Source organism: Genypterus blacodes, unplaced genomic scaffold (genome assembly GCF_046128005.1).
Source record: "Genypterus blacodes isolate CSIRO-AG114 ecotype Tasmania unplaced genomic scaffold, CSIRO-AGI_Gbla_v1 ptg000438l_1, whole genome shotgun sequence".
Lineage (NCBI taxonomy): Eukaryota > Metazoa > Chordata > Actinopteri > Ophidiiformes > Ophidiidae > Genypterus > Genypterus blacodes.
In genome coordinates this window covers 2,140,001-2,153,101 of record NW_027467208.1, presented here as the reverse complement: position 1 = coordinate 2,153,101, position 13,101 = coordinate 2,140,001, and the positions used below count along the sequence as shown (strand labels likewise).

General features: G+C 43.4%; 1 protein-coding gene across 5 annotated transcripts in view; it reads left to right on the top strand.

Annotated features, from left to right (window-relative positions):
- Positions 1 to 2,288: 2,288 nt before the first annotated feature.
- Positions 2,289 to 13,101, top strand: part of trps1 (trichorhinophalangeal syndrome I) — a 95,738-nt gene continuing 84,925 nt past the window's right edge. For 2 of the 5 annotated variants that reach the window (XM_076139371.1, XM_076139366.1), the window contains exon 1: positions 3,138 to 3,401. The gene's annotated coding sequence lies outside the window, so the exon portion shown is untranslated. Of the gene's footprint in view, positions 2,768 to 3,137; positions 3,402 to 13,101 lie in introns of those variants that run through there. The other 3 variants (XM_076139368.1, XM_076139367.1, XM_076139372.1) reach the window with 3 other exon arrangements.

Sequence of the window (13,101 nt, the reverse complement as noted above, 5' to 3'; positions counted from 1 at the left end):
CATTTGAACCAGCGACGGCTGAGGCAGAGGGTTGCAAAACTGTATATATCCTTTACATTACTGCAAACCATTTGGAGCATTTGAAATGTCTGCACTCCGCCACCGCACGATGATGAAATTACGCTGACAAAAATACATGCAGACATGATCTAAACTATGATGGATAACCCTTTAACTACGAAAATATGGACAGGCTACACAGAACCTAAAATTATGGATGCAGTTTTCAATTTGTCCTCCTTAAAATTCCCTCTTTACCGACTCAAAGGGAGCCACCAGACTGAGGAGAGACGACTGACAGTGGGACGTGACGGCGATACCTTGAAGCGGGATTAGGAAAGCCATGTGTCTTTCAGCGAAGGAGGCACAGAAGAACCGGAGATTTGACATAAAGCAAATAGTAATTCAAATCTGTCGCCTGAAGCAGAGTCACAAAACAGACATAGATCCAGCCGGTGTCATTGCAAGAGAGACTGGAGCACTACATTTGTGCTTCAAAGGCATATGAAACAAAAAGGAAGATGTTTTTAGCAATAGAGCGATATTAGTTACAAATAAGAAGAGGAGGAGGAAACTAGAGGGCACGAGGATATCCGCTATTTTAGGGAAATTAATTTTGCTATCACAAAGAGGGGAGTATTGTGTGGCTCATGCAGAGCCTGTGCCACCCAGGAGAGGGGAATGAATCCAGCAGTGTGTATGCCCCCAGGCTGTAGTATTGCCTTTGTTAGCAGAAACTCTTACCTTTGGCTTTTGGAGGGCAGCGTTTGGAGGAGAAAAAGTACAGCCGCTCTCTTTTTCCCTGAGGAGCCGAAGAGGGACTGAGCCTGACAGACCCAAAACCTGCTTTGCATTCTGAAGCTGACAAAGACTTATTCGTTATTTACATCAGTCAGTTCCCCCGAGATAATGCTGTAAATCATTCTATAATTATTTTTGCATCATGACCATAATTTAAATATGAGAGGAAATTCACACCCTCATCTTGTTCATAGTTTATATTTATATTTCTTGGTACACACACTGGTGGCTCTGTAACGTGGCTTGAATTTAATCACCCAGCAGTTTAGATAAATGAACAATAAGTGATGTTCATGACAGTGTGAAATCCTCCCGTCTGTCTGGAGGGAACACATCAAACCCTGTCTGATTTGATGGAACTGTACATGCTGATAGAGTTGTTAACTTAACTGCCCAGTCGATACTCCACCATCTTAACTCTATTGACAGACTTTGATCGTGCTGCTGCAGGTTCCATTCAAATTATCATTTGCCCTGTGGTTAAATATGTAGCGATTCCAGAGAATAAATATTAATTCACGGACTCCTACTACATCTGCTTTTCCAGTGCATGACCACGTCCATTTGGGTTCAGATGAAATGAATTTCTATTTCATGCCTGGGGTTCTGATCAAAGATAGAAGCACGGATTTGCTTTGACACTTCAACCTGTGTTTTCGATGTATTTCAAGGTTGTGAAGGATCAATTTACATTTTAAATGTTTGTGAATAATGGAGTCTAATACTTTGCATTTGCAGTTGTAATGGATTCCTTCATTTAAATCAATGAGTCTGAAACGATCACAGAACAAAGCCTGCAGCCTACACGTGCATCCATAATGCACAAACAAACTCTTACTATACCTTGTCTGCTCCACTTACTAAGGTAACTGAATAATAATAATGTGTCTATTTATTGTGTGTAATTAAATAGTTCAGTTGATAAAGGTGATTTAATCAGGACAGAATCCAATTTTGTAGAACATGAAATCATAAGAAGATGACATTGAAATCAGTGCACGCATTTACAAACTGAGTGAAAACAGGTTGGATTTGTAGAAAATCGAAACTTTCTTATTTAATAGTTATATTAATAATTGATTAAAATCTGTGTTTATTTGATCTTCCACACTGCGATTGATGGATATTTCTCAATCTTTTATATGTAATTTAATAGTAGCCATAGCAACATTCATTCATTCATTTATGCACATACAGTATATTAGTTCGATTAGTTTCGTATTAAATGTATTGCTGTCGTAATCATTTTGGTGTGACAGTTGATTTTGTTGATAACAAACCGGAAATACTGTCACTTTAAAAGCCGCTCGTCTCAGTGTCGGTGTTGATAGTTGATAGTCTGCATGTTAAAAGTATCGTTATCAGTGCAGATGAAAGTGCGTGTCACTTTAAGAGTCAGTCTTCGGGTGGCTTCTTGATATTAATAGAGCTGCTGTGTCTTCCTCCTGTGACGTAATGCTCTCAGCCCGCAGACAGACAGGCAGAGAGGTCCTGTCACTGCAAAGCGATAACACAACAAAAAAAACCCAAACAAACAGATACCGAGCCGCGCTGCTTTGCTTTGCTGTGGCGAGCAGATCCTGACACCGGGCGACTAAAGCTGACATACCATCATATCGGGATATATCGTGATATATCGTGATATACCAGAGCCAAAACACTCACCAATAAGTCGGCATTCGCATAGTTTGGATGTGTTGCCGTGAAGCCTTTTAACTATCTCTCTTTCTCTCCCAAGACCAAAGAGAAAACAAGAGACAGCCAAGACACAGTCACCCCGATCCGACATCATCAACAAACAAAAACCCCACAAAGAGACGAAGCAGCCAGCCAGCCAGCCAGCCAAGCCAAGCCAGCCAGCCACCATCTTAACAGGCTGCTGGAAGAGACACACACACAGAAAGAGAGAGAGAGAGAGAGAAAAAGAGAGAGAGAAAAGAGGGCTAATGCTTATTTTGATCAACAGGTAAGCGCCATTAAACGCAACACTTACGAACACAAACGCGTTTGATTTTGCACACACACAAGCCCGGGACTAGTTGGTGCAGTGGGACTGTAACACGGCAAGAAGACACACACACACACACACACTGAGAGAGAGAGATTGCAACGGCGATGCACGATGGGAGACATGCATGCTGAGCTGTGGGACAAGTGGGAGATATGAGGCGAGTTGGAGCTGTGATCGGCGCTGTTTGGAGAAAAAAAATCAAAATATCGCTCCCCGGTTAGCCCGTTTGTAGTTTTTACGACGGTCAGCAGTCGCTTTGCGTCTTATGTAACTAACGGCCTGAGCGGCGTCGGCGAGGAAAGAAGAGGGGGATCTGACTGAATGAGAGAGAGAGAGAGAGAGCAAGAGCGGGGGAGAGAGAGAGAGAGAGAGAGAGAGAGAGAGAGAGAGAGAGAGAGAGGGAGAGGGAGGAAAAGAGAGCAGCGCCGCGTTCAATTCACATGGCAATTTACATGTAGCTTACGACACCTAAACGCAACACTAATACAGATTTCTTGGGGGCTACCGGGGGCGGCTACTGCTCTGATTAAAGCCGGAGTTTGAAGCCGGCGGCGCGGGGACGAGGAGTGACTTTAGTCGCTGCAAGTAGGTTTGTGTTTTCCCTTTTTATTTAAAGTTTTTGTTGCTTGTTTTCCTTGCTTATAATTTGCGGTGATAGCGGCGCACTGACCGGCTTTTTCCCCAAACTAGCTTGAAGCGAGACTCGCAGCGTATTTGTCACAGAGAAGTCGGTGTTGTTGAACTACTTTTTCCTGCCTTCATTGATAACTTTCCCCCCGTTTTACAAACTTGATACCCAAGTTCAGATTTCTGCGGCTGCTCCCGAGTGACGCACGGAAAACGGAGCTTTTATGGCGGAACGATGAAGATAGCTACGATGTGTGTGTGTATCGGTGTGTGTGTCCGTTTTGTTTGACAGATAAGGTGGAGAAAGGGAGGAAGTTTAGATCAAAGAGGCGATGTTTATCAAGTGGTTTGGTGCGGATATGGCGCTGTGTTTGCACCGCTTTCATTGTTAGCGGAGGTCGGGGACGCGTGGTGGCTTGTCGCAAAGCTCCACAAACAACAATTTATCAGCTCCGCCATCATCAGCGTGATTTATTTGTTGTTGTCGATTTTAATGGGTGATTCCGGGAATGGCTGAATCGCGTTTCCAATGGAGTTGGAGAAAAAAAAGTTTACTTCTTCTTCTTCTTTTCTCCCCCCCCTGTCGTAAGAAGCTGTGATGTTCCTTTGAGATAAGGGAGCTGGGTAGGCATGACAACTCTGTGGGGAGAGCAGAGTATGTGAAGGCAGCACAATGAGCCACACACTGCTAGGAAGCTTTTTAACACAGTCCTTCACACTTGTCCAAATCTGGCCCCCAAACTGCTGCTTACCACTTTTATTCAGCAGATAACCTCTGAAAGTTTTCCCAGAACAAAGCGGGCCTGTGGGACTTCATCGCCACCTCACACTTGTAGGCTTTGCGAGGTTTGTTTTGACCTTTGACGACCTCAGACTTTCCCCATCTTTTGCCATTTAATAATGAAAGTCCACATCTTCTTTGGTTGTTTTGCTTATTTCACAGTCTGACAGAAAGTAATTTTGGAATCTTGGTTCCGTTATTGGACGTTGCTCTCGTTTAACTTCGAAACTAATGTCCTCCAAAGTTGATACGGCTCTTCAAAGGTTATTATCTCTCCCCTGTACAGCAGTGAGTGAATTTGTGTACACGGCTGCAGGGACACGTCAACGACACCAACATCGCCTCAGCTTCAGCCACGTTGAGAATCAGTTTTGATTACATGCAAACTAGATTTTAAGGCTTTTAGTTTGCGTTGCATGTCTCCTAATCCGGAGCTATCAAAGCCGAACATTTCTTGCTAATAAGAATGAATGTTTACACGAGGAAAGGCCGCAGTCTCTCACATCTTTTGCAATAATTTGGAATGCAATCGTTTTATTGATTATATTTATTTTTTTAGAAATGACTTCACAAGCCTGTCAGAAGTTGAATCGCGTTATGGCAGCAACACTAAAAACTCCAGGGGTAGACATCGATCGAAGCAACACAACTTTCTAGATGAAAAGTTAGTTTTGTTGCTTTTTCTTTCAAACAAATGTCAAAGTTGAACCCGTTTTACAATCTAACTATCCGTTCAAAATAGTTGCAGCCTTCTGTCAGTTAAAACAGTGTGTCAAACGTTTTCTTTCGGCGTTGTAACATCTGCTTTCCAGCTCCGATCCCTGAGTGTATAATGTTAACAGTATATAAAAGCGCCATAAATTCCTATCAGCGGAGTCAACTTTTTTTTATTCCGATTTAACCCGACACTGCGGATATGAATAGTTAGATTCTCAACTGATTACTAAGCAGCGACCTCAAGGCTTTTATTTATCACAGCCTCAGCACTTAATTCAGTGGCTAATGTTTAATAGGCATTGCTGTGTGTGTTATTTGTGTCCCTCTAAACCACGTCTGTGTTGCACTTGAATGTTTTTCCTTTGTTTTCAGACGCTTTGATAGGACGAAGTGCAACCTTGTCCACAGCCGCTATTAACCATCATGCAATAGTTTTAAGGAACGTATAACAAAGTTGTATAGAATTTCTCAGGAGTGCATAAAAAGGCTTTATTTTCCAGGCATCTGATATTTGTCTTATATTACGGCCTTGTTCGTTGGCGCAATTAAACGTCAAACCAGTTGACAACTTCCTAAAGAGAGCCTCTACTTGTAAAACTTTTACCGTATGTGTGTGTGTGAGAAAGGGAGCGAGCACGGTTCTCTTTCCTCTTTGTGTGTGTGTGTGTGTGTGCGTGTGTGCGAGTGTGAGAGAGTCTGTGGAGAGCGCTATGTCTTACTCATATGGCTGCAATATGTGAAGTTTCTGCGGTGGAATTGGGAAGAGAGAAAGTTTGGATAGAGGGAGAGGGAGAGAGACGGGGAGAGCGGGAGAGTGGGGGAGAGAGAGAGAGAGAGAACACATGCAGCGAAGGAAGTCAGAAATGTCCTGTTCAACTAGCTGGAATGTATCTTCTGTATTTTATTGATGGTTTGATGTGCTGTAAGACATGAGGAACAACTGTAGTGATTTTGCGGGCTGCCATGAAGTTGAGCTTGGCCGTTCCGTAGCGGCGCTGTGTTCCAGGAGACAGGCCTGTTTGAAATAGAGTGTAAAAGGTGACTTTACTTCAGCTCAAATAACTCTGTGGGTAAGAAATGTGATTGATTCCGCTGTCCCGAAGCATTATGATCATAATAGAGTTTGAAAAATAAGATCTTTGTTATGCACCAGGCTCCTCTCACAAATCTGTTATTGATAGGGATATTGATTGTTGACAAGTTGTCCTTTCAGTAGGAGTGGATTCTGAAAAGTTCTGTCTTGAGTCAAATCCATCTGAAAAGCAAAGGTTGAGTGTAAAACTTAAACCTGGACCAGGACGGATCAAGTGCATGTCTAGAGGACGTGAAGCCTTGGTGAAGCTTTCTGCTATCAGGCCTCGAGTTTGTTCTCTGATCTCTCTGTTCAAAGGACGATTTCTGCTGTCTCGTCTGTGTCTTCCTGGTTCCAGATTGACTTTCGTCCTTCTCTGGCGTTCTGTCCATGTAGCATCTCTTTAATATTGCACTATTATAAACATCTACTCTGTGGGGAGACGGTGTATAAACTTTGCTGCTTAATTCCCGCAGCCCTGTTGCACACAATAAATTATGTTGGGGAGGAGGTGAAAAACGGAGCTTCACTTGAGAAAAACTGCCTCCTTTAAAAGTGTTTATGGATTCAGTGTTGCAGACACCCGGAGCGATAAAGTGGCTCCAGCAGCATTTTTATTGTGCTGTTGCCAACTTCGATTCTACTGTTTTAACCGTTTTCTTGAGTTTTTCCTTTGAATTATTTCTTCTAAATCATTGATGAACCCTATACCAAGTGTAATGTAAAGGCTTATGCTCCAACAGCTTTGCCCATGTCACCGCTGCAGATGTTTACCTGACCAAACTCCTGCTTCAATCAGTGATCAGAGCAACGTCGCAAAGATTGGATTATGATAGACTTTCATTTATGTATCCAGGCACAACCCCCATTCATATCTAATGGCAGTCCCTTTTATTTATGAAAGCCAACTGTCCTAACTCTTTCTCTTTCCAACAAGCAAGAAAAGATAACATCTATTAGAGCAATCAGCCGTTATTCATCCCAACCCCGCTCGCAGCCCAGATAAAGGAAAACATCCATTTGTCAGAGGTTGTTTATTTAAAGGAAAGACCTTATTGCGTGGCTTCTGACTCTCTTGGCTCACGCTACTCTTCGTCTCATATCTCTGGGTTTGCCGAGATCTCTAAGCCATTTTTACCCCCTGTATCTTTGTTGTGGACCTTCCGTGGATTTCTTATTTGCTGCTGGTAACGTTGGTGACGCCGGGGGTTTCTCCTGTTGCAGTTACTGGAAGTCGCTCTGGAAAAGAGCGGCAGCTAAATGCCCAGAATGTCATCCCCACTCTCCGTCTGTGGTTAGTACGGCCTTGTTTAGGCTCGAGTTTGCCTGTAATGTCTTTTGGTCTTTTTTAGACTTTTAAGTCTGTCTTTTCGATGGCCTGCTTCAGATAACAAGCACATGGTCTTGGTTTAGGCTGAAATTATATATTTTTTTCTACATTTGTTGCTTTTTAGGACGTATGAATCCCAAATAGAGGGCAGTTTTTCCCCTCCTTTTGATCTGAGGGTAAGTAATCCTTCTGTCGGTATACAGTGAGCGTGATAGAGTGGCGATAAAGAGGATTTAGGCGTAGACCACGTGAAAGCGATGACACAGTATAGCAGCGGTACAGACTAATGCTTACAGAGACGCACCAAATACCAAAATCTCCGCTTCAATCCACTCAAATGCCAACGTGCCCTTGAGTAAAACACTGAACACCCCCATGTTTGTTTCTGCCGCTTGCTCGTTGGCTACTTGGATGGAGGAATTCTCACTGCGTTGACTCAGCAGCATGTTTATTTGACTCATACTCACTGTGTACCCAAATGTTTAGTCACGTCCACAACACGGTGAATGATATATTCCAAGGCTGTGCTCAGCTCTCTGTCAAATCGAACTGAAAATGAAAATACTTCATCATCCACAATCCAGCTGCTATTCTTAGTCTGAGAATATTGCTTTTTTGGAACGACAAAAGTCAATATTTTGTTGACATCTTTCTCCCGTTCTGGTAATACACCTTTATTTATGTGTGTATTTTCTTGTTTGGTCAAGTTTGACATTTTGACAAGGGAAAGAACACAACTTTATTCCTGTTCAGGCTCAACACTACAAAGGATAGAAATGTATTTTTAGACCCAAAATGTATTTAGGCCTAAATGTCAACAGACAGACTTTTATTTTGTTAGATGAAAAAAACTTTTCTGCAGCTGTGAATGATTGATAAGCAAGTTTTCTATCGTTGTATTTTTCCATGTTGTGCCGCGTGCTGATACATGCAAAAGGGAGAATCAGGTGATCATTGTACATGGTCTCATTAAATGCTAAGATAATCCTGAGTAATACCTCCATCCTGGCGCTTCACATTAAAAGGAATGATGCAATTACAATATCTTGTGACAATATTGAGTCACACTGCTGTAAAAAAAATCATTAAAGGGGGAATCACTACAGCAATTGAGGTGAATTATTGGTGAAATGCCCTTTTTAATTTTGAATCCCTTGCATAATGAATTAGACTGAGATCAAATATTGCTGTTTGACAAAGTGGCTGGATTTTATGAGCTTGTAGGCCAGTTAGAGGAGCAGACCAATAATCCCTCCATTCCAAATCAGGACTGCGTGTCTACACATCTTATTATATTTTTGTATTCATCAGGGATTTGAGAAAACTTTGTACTGAGGTTAAGTCAAATATTCTCTGGTGTTTCTTATGAATATGGGTGTAATTTTTTTAGATTGCCTAATTCTTAACAAAGTTTCTCAACATTCAAGATTCCTTAATTTGTCATTTTTATGCTCCACATAAAATCTAAATTGTGTTTCCTACATGAACCAATCAGTAGTAGTAGTAGAACTAGTTTTGTACTTGAACCTGAATTTATAAGCTTAATGATGATGATGATGAGGGTCTAAATGAAGAAGAGATGATTGGAGTAGTGCGGGGACAAGTTGTGTGGTGGCGATGGATTGAAACGTGAGGTGTTGTGTGTCCATTTGTGTCCTTGACTCAATGGTCCCTTGAGCGCAGGTCCATCTGTAGCTTCTTTCAGTCTCGTCTCCTCGTCTGCAGACGGACAGCAAAATTAGCTGTGGAAACTGTGACAGTGGCTTAAGTGGCAGCGACGTGAATATGATTTATGTTGTGAGCCTCTTTGTGTCGAAGCTGAAGAAGTTGTGCAACACGCAGATGGAGGGAGGACTGAGGACTGACGACTCCATGCTTAATTCAGTGAGAGTTTTCTCAAGTAGAAGTATCAGTTTTTGTCCAAGAAGCTACTTTGGCAGGAGTGTGATGCAGTTGGTTGATTTGATTTTTATTCGTATTTGCCAACTATGAATGAACATATCTCTGTTGTTTCAGTTGTTGCAAATCATGCCCACCAAGTATTTCCCACGAGGTTTGGTGCATCAACAACAAATGCTGTGTGTAGCAGATGAAGGTCAGAAGAAGCAAATATGATGTCACTGTATTTACTGAAAAGTTAATATAAGAAAAATAATATATCCTTAAAAGTGCAGACTTTAGAGTGTACAGACAGAGAGACGGAGAGAGCATGCACATGTGTACGGTACACACTCTTGTCTGATTGTGTCACCTAAACACACTCCTCTCCAGATAGTAAATGTTGATGAAGAGCTCAGTAAAGCCTGTAACTGTACCACTTTGTTTTTATTCATTTTGTTAACATTAATGGCGTTCATGTCTGTGCCTTTTTAAAGCCAGATATGCCCGACGTGTCATGGATCTTTATTTCCAGCACTGGCAGTCATTTCCAGCCGGTGCGGTGGTGTTGACAGTCAGCTATCAGTTACTGTTTGAGTCTGTCAGCTCTCGGCTTCTTAGGTTAAGGTCGCGGATCTTATTCATTGCTTGCTTATGACTTATTTGACTCAACAATTGTTTACATCTACACTAAAGGTTAACTGTTTGCTGTGACAACAGTCAGAGCAAGAATGTGAAACCACGAAACTGCAACATGCGTACACACACACACACACACACACACACACACACACACACACACACACACACACACACACACACACACACACACACACTCTGATTGCTTTGCTGAGCAATCTGTCACTTTCTGTCTCTGTCTCTGATTCCATTTTCATTTCTTTCCGGCTGCCTTTCTTCCCCTCTGTGGGTTCTTCCCCTCTGTGGGTTCTTATCTTTTTGGCTCTCGTCTGTATACGGTTTGTGGCGTTTGTTGCTGCATCATATTTAACTTCACGAGGAAGCAGAGTTCCTCGTTGTAGCACCGGTCGGCTCGGCTTTTATTCTGGATGATATTGGAGAATCTTGACCAAATGCCTGCAGTTGGCATTTGGTTCAATTCGGCGTCGATCTGAACACAAGTTGATATTTGTTTGCCCTGTGTAGATCCGGCATCCTTTGCATTCCAGTGCTTGTGTGCGTCTCCTCAGTGTGTGTCTCATCTCGTGACTGGCTGTCTGTCTCATAGCATTATCCAATATACGTCTTTATTTTATGGATGGCTGCGGAAAGCCTTTTGTAAAATGGCTTTGACGAAGCTTTGTGTGTGTGAATATGTGCATGCAACAGTAACCCTTTCAACCTGACATGTGCATTGTGTGTGTGTATGTGTCGGCCATGTACGATCGAATGTGAAACACGAAGCAATAACGCCTCTCATTTGTGTTCTAACCAACCTATAGACCTGTGAAAGAAAGGGACACATTTTTACAGCTTTTAAACATACCATTAGCTCTCTCTCTCTCTCTCTCTCACACACACACACACACTTTCTCACACACACACACACACACGCACGCACACACTCACACACATACACACAGCCCCATTAGTATTGTAGTCTGGGGTCTGGCTAAAACATCTGGCAGCTGAGTAACTTTTCAAAGTAGTCTTTGTCCTCACTCTGTGTGTATGCATGCATGTGTCTGTCAGTGTGAGTGTTTCTGTGTGTGTGTGTGTGTATGTGTGTGTATAATAAGGGGCAGACTTTTTATGGCGTCCCGTCAAATTAAAACTATGATTTAAATGACTAACTTGTACGGCCTTTTTTTCATTAAAGTGAATAGCCACTCGAGCCTTTACTGATGTTCTGCATGTGCCTCTGGCTGCTTACATCTGTGTTATTATTATGCGCGTGTGTCCGTGTGTGTGTGTGTGTGTGTGTGTGTGTGTGTGTCGATTTGTACCAAAGTAAAATATTAAAATAAGGATCAAACAGTGATTTAGTAACTTTTATTCATGAATGGTCAGTCTGGCCTGTTGAAGTTTCCTCATGTCAGACTGTCTGGCTGCGGCCGAAAGTGGGGGAGGGGGGGTCGTGTGTGTGTGTGTGTGTGTGGGGGGGTGGCATCAACCTTTCTAGCTCGCCTCTGGTTCAGCTTGACATTTCTGCCAAACCCCTGAAAGAAAACTGACTGAGTCCAATGACCTGTGCTTAGGATCAGCCAATGGTCTCACCTGGTCTCTGTGGTGGTTTCTGGGGGATGGACCAGACCTTCACATAAATCCTGAAGCAGTTCTGGGGTCCGGAGTGTGTCGCCCTGCACACAGTCTGAGCCGGTGCCCTCCATGCATCGCCCCAGGTCATGAAAGAAGCCTGGACTGATCTGGACTGAAGACGTAGCAGTGTCTGGGTTTAGAAGGACGCGCGTGTGTGTGTGTGTGTGTGTGTGTGTGTGTGTGTGTGTGGAGAAACGATGGTGACTTGAGGTGGGAAATGAGATCCGACTCATACGCTCAGTTTGGCTTTTTTAGTTTTTTCAGTTTGACTCTTGAAGTGCACAAACAGGCAGCACCGCCGTGCCAAACACGGGGTCGCTCCTTGCCTACGTAACACCGTCGTACAGAGCGGCTCAGATTTCAGCCCTGTTTTGAGCTGTGGTCACTGGGACGCTGCCCCAGCTCAAGGCCCCTCCACACCGACAGTCTGGAAGTCAAGTTTGGCTTCATCCGACGCAGAAAAGGGTGTGTTTGTTTGTGTGTGTTTTTGGTAATCATATAAACGGGAAAACCAGCACAAACCTCCAGTATAGGAGAGGGGAGGGGCTAGTGACGATGTGGCTGCAGTAGACGCGTAAATTATCGTGGTATCGTTTTATTTCTCTGGACTGTTTCATGTGCTGGTTGCGATTCTAGACGTACTTGTTGTAAAAGTTTTAAGATTAGAATTTGTCTTTGGGTTATCGGAACTATTGCTTGTTTGGGTCCTGAACCAGCAACCACCAAGACCACCGAGATCTATGATATTCAGCAGATAAATAATATTGTTGAAGTTGTTGTCTGTTAAAGGAGAATGTCGGACTTTTTAATCAGGGTCTGTTATCAGTTAAAAGGCCACGGGAAGACGTCCCCCTTCAGAGAGATTTAAAGGATCAGACCAGTGATATTTGTCATGGTCAGCTCTTTCTCTCTCATAAAAGAGGCTGAGCCATGTACTGGCTGATAAGTGTGTGTGTGTGTGTGTGTGATAGTGTGTTTTTGAAGTGTCTGCTGGGTGTGTGTGTGTGTGTGACAGAGTGAATGCTTGGATAGATGGATGAGGGAGGGAGGGAGGGAGGTTGGCTCTTTTTTTTTTTTGAAATGGAAATGAAGGGGGCACACATCTGGGGGTCTTTGAGACTTTTGAGGAGGGGGTGGTGGTGGAGTTGGGGGGGCCCACAGTCGTAAGGTTGTGTGTGTGTGTGGGTGTGGGTAGTTGGCGGGTGGCAGTGGGGGGTAAAGCAGGGGAAGAGGAAAGGGTAGTTTGTCATTTGTCGGTAGATAGGAGGAAGAGGATGTGACGGGAGGGGGGTAAAGGTGGTGGGGCGAGGGGGGTCGGGGGAGGGGGGCCAAGAGGGAGAGGAGAGATGAGGGAGGTGAGTGGAACAGATGTGGTGGAGAAAAGGTAAAGACAGAATAGCTAATAAGTCATAAAGTACTGAGAAATGAAGAACAGGAGAGAGAGGAGGAAGGACGGAAATCAGGTTAGACGGAGAGTAGGACAGACGAGGGACTCGTTTGAATAGATGGAGGAGGAGGGGGAGGGGTGAAAGATCACTCGCTATAGTCGAAAACTTTACGGCTGACAGTTGGATTTACTCTGGCGCTCTGTGTGTGTGTGTGTGTGT